The sequence below is a fragment of the Myotis brandtii genome, unplaced genomic scaffold (genome assembly GCF_000412655.1).
Source record: "Myotis brandtii unplaced genomic scaffold, ASM41265v1 scaffold537, whole genome shotgun sequence".
NCBI lineage: Eukaryota > Metazoa > Chordata > Mammalia > Chiroptera > Vespertilionidae > Myotis > Myotis brandtii.
In genome coordinates, this window is record NW_005369971.1 from 354,413 (window position 1) to 358,029 (window position 3,617).

Genomic DNA, 3,617 nt, shown 5'->3' on the forward strand with positions numbered 1-3,617 from the left:
CTCTCTCTCTCTCTCTCTATTGTAGCGCCTTCCGCGTGCTCTGCCCTCCCTGTGCACCCTCCACCTGCACCCTAGTCTCACCCGCTGGGGGTCATGTGACTCCTCCAAGCAACCTGCTGCTGGCGGTTAAAGCCCCTTGTTTTCATGTGTGTTGACGTCAGAGCGGGAGGGAGAGGGAGACAGAAACATCAAGGATGAGAGCGAGTCATGGATTGGCTGCCTCCTGCACGCCCACTGGGGCATGTGCCCTTGACCAGAATCGAACCCGGGACCCTGCAGTCCGCAGGCGGAGGCTCTATGCGCTGAGCCACACCAGCCAGGTCAAAGCCCACTTGTCTTCAGTGGCTACAGACCCCGCTCTGCCTCTCCACCTCCTCTCCCTTCCCTCCCCCTCCCTCACCTGCCTGCCCCAGGGCCTTTGCACGGCCCTTCCCTCTGCCTTTAGCTGTTCCGAGGGTAAATTTGAACTTTCCCTGGTGCCCAAATGGACATAGACCCCTCCCCGCCCTTTGCTTAGAACATTTTCCTTAGAAACCTGTAAATTCCTTCCGTCCCTCTGACATGGGTGCAAACCTTTTGAAAACGTACGGAACATTCACGGGGAATGTTTCTCCTCATAGTCCCCAGCAGTCTCTTCGAATGTGAACAAGGAAGACGGCGCCCCTCTCTCTCCGTCTCTTGGTGGGATTTTGCCGGAAACGCCTGGTTCCGAGCTGTGGCTCTCTGCTTGTCACAGCGGATGAGGATTTCTCATCTTTCCTTGGACTTGAGGGAAGTAGAGACTCAGTGGCCACCCCAGCGAACAGGTGCATTTAGGATCCTCTGTGAGCGACACGTGGTGCTGTCAAATCCTCTCCAAAAAAAATGTTCTTGTGGCAAAATATACATGAGATAACAATTCCCACTTTAACCATCTTTAGTGATTAATTCAGTGACATTTAAGTACAATGTTATGCGATTATCGCCACTATTTCCACAACGTCATCACCACAAACAAAACTTCATGCCCATGAACAACGACCCCCTCCTCCCTCCCCTCATCCAAGCTCCAATCCAGTCCCTCTCCATTGGCCGGTTCCCGGCGCTCACAGGTGGAATCGTACACCGTGTGGCCGCCTGTCTGGCTTATTTCACGGAACAACGTGTTTGCAGGGTTCACCCCTGTTGTAGCATCGTCAGGCCTGAATTCCTTTCTATGGGTGGTTGTCGATCCATTGCAGGTCTGACCACATTTTGTTTATCCGCTCATTATTTTTTTGGGGGGGGGAGCGGCGGGCTAATCCCTCCCCTGAGGATATTTTTCCATTGATTTTAGAGAATGGAAGGGAGGGGGAAGAGACAGAGAGAAAGATCGATGTGAGAGAGACATCGAGTGGTCGCCTCCCACACAAGCCCCGACCAGGACCGGGATGGAGCCTGCAACTGAAATATGTGCCCTTGACCAGAATCGAACCCGGGACCCTTCAGCCCGCAGGCTATTGCTCTACCCACTGAGCCACACGGGCGAGGGCTATCCCTCATCTCCCGATGGACACCAGCATCAGGGCCCAACGTCATTCTTCTGCCCGTGGCTGTGCCGTTTGTTGAAGCAAGCGCCCTTTCTTCATTGAACGGCCTTTCCTCCGTGTGGAATCAATGCATCATACAGATGAGGGTTATTTCTCGACTCTCCACCCTCTCCCAGTGCCTCCGTGTCTGTCCTCATGCCGGGCCACCTCCGTCCATCACTGTAGCTTGGTAGTGAGTTTTGAACTCAGGTGTGAGTCCAACTTGGTTCTTTCATTTTTAAAAATATTTGTATTGATGTCAGAGAGGAAGGGAGAGGGAGAGAGAGAGAACCATTGATGATGAGAGAGTCACGGACCCGCCGCCTCCCACACCCCCCACCCTGGGATCGAGCCCGCAGCCCCCACATGTGCCCTAGATGGGAATGGAGCTGTGACCTCTTGCTTCATAGGTCGAAGCTCAACCACTGAGTCACGCCAGCCGGGCCCAACTTTGTTCTTTTCCGGGATTATTTTGTCTATTCAGGTCCTTTGCGATTCCATCTGAACCTCAGGAGGGGATTCTCTGTTCCTGGATTTCTGATGGACGTGGGGATAAACTGTCTTCCAATCCTTGCACACGATGCCTTATCCTTCCTTGCGATGGTCCTCCACGTCCGCCAGCCGAGCGCCTAGCCAGCCGAGCGCCAAGTGTTCCGTGTACGCGCCCCCCGCCTCCCGGGGTAAGTTTATTTCTAAGCACCTTGTCCTCTCTGGTGCTTCTGCAAATGACAGTTTCCTCCGCTGCCCCGGGAATTGCTCACTGTGGAGGACAGAGGCGCCCCGACTGGCTGGCTTTGCAGCCGCCAGGCCGCTGAGCTTGCCTGTGAGCTGAGGCTTTCGTGGGATTCTTTATCGTTTCCTACACATAAGGTCACGGCGTCTACAAATACAGGCACTTCAATTCTTGTCCGGTTTTGGTGAAGGGCGGGCAGAGGCCTCCAGGGGACGCGTGGTGAGTGTGAGCTGCAGCCCCCGGGGCGGGGGGGCACCTGGAGCCCCACATGCCACCTCCACCTCCCCACCCCTCCAGCCCTGGCCCCTTTACAGGGACTTGGGGCGTAGGGCCTCCAGAGGGGGCCAGGGGCCACTCTCCCTCCCCCACACGGGGGGGTGGGGCGGGCGGTGGAGGCTGAGGGAGTGTTGGCATCCCCAGCCTGTCTCGTCCTCAGGCATAGCTTGGGGTCTCATAGGAGGTGGGGGGCAGACTCGAGGTCCTGGGAGTCTGGGCCTGAGGGACATCCTCAGCTCCTGGACAGGAGGAAGCAGAGCCGGGTCAGGGTGCTGGACACTCAGAAGAGGAGGCCAGGCCTCGCCTTCTGTCTGGCCTGCCTGTGCCTGAGCTCAGAGCCTAGCCTGACGGGGTGAGTGACCCCCTGGGTGGGTGACCCCCTGCCTCCCTCTCCTGTGTGGTGCACCCCACACCCATCCCGACTGGGAGACAGGAGCCAGGCTCCCACAGAGGCCGGTGCAGCCCTCGGCCTCCTGCACCCCCAGGGCTCCCCCCGGCCCCGCCCGTACCCCCGGCTGAGCCCAGCGTGGGCACTCACCGCACGGGAGGCCACACAGCTGCTGGGGGGCTGAGAAGTGCATGTCGGCTCTCCAGCCCTGCAGATGAGGGGGGGGGTAGACAGCTGGGTCAGTGTGGCCCGCAGCCCTGCTCTGCACCCCCCCCCCGTGCCCCAGGGGCAGCCTGGAGAGGCTGCTGGGCTTAAGGGGCCCTGGGGCAGCCAGGGGGAAACTGGGGCCTGGAGTGGGGGGTTGGGCAGGGCACCCCCACCTGGATGCAAGTGTCTGGCCCACAGGCCTCGTCCCCGGGAATGTCCACGAAGGCAGGGTCCACTGTGCCGTTAGCCTGGGAGGGCGGGGAGGTCAGGCAGTGGGGACAGTCCAGGTGCTCCCTGTCCCTGTCCCGCACGCACACGTGTGTGTGTGTGTGTGTGTGTGTGTGTGTGTGTGTGTGTGGAGCATGTGTCGGCCCCTGCTCACTCTCCCCGCAGGCGGCCCCTGGCCTGGAGGGCGAGGGGGCAGAAGAGGACTGTGAGGTCAGGGGTCAGCCCTCCCTGGCTGCTG

The 3,617-nt window shown here is 59.2% G+C and overlaps 1 long non-coding RNA gene across 1 annotated transcript; it reads right to left on the minus strand.

Annotated features, from left to right (window-relative positions):
- Positions 1-1,441: 1,441 nt before the first annotated feature.
- LOC106728122 lies at positions 1,442-3,604 on the minus strand. Its single transcript, XR_001364378.1, has 3 exons — positions 3,325-3,604; positions 3,095-3,152; positions 1,442-2,795 (listed from the first exon to the last, which is right to left on the minus strand). It is a non-coding gene; the product is annotated as an uncharacterized LOC106728122 (long non-coding RNA).
- Positions 3,605-3,617: the final 13 nt, after the last annotated feature.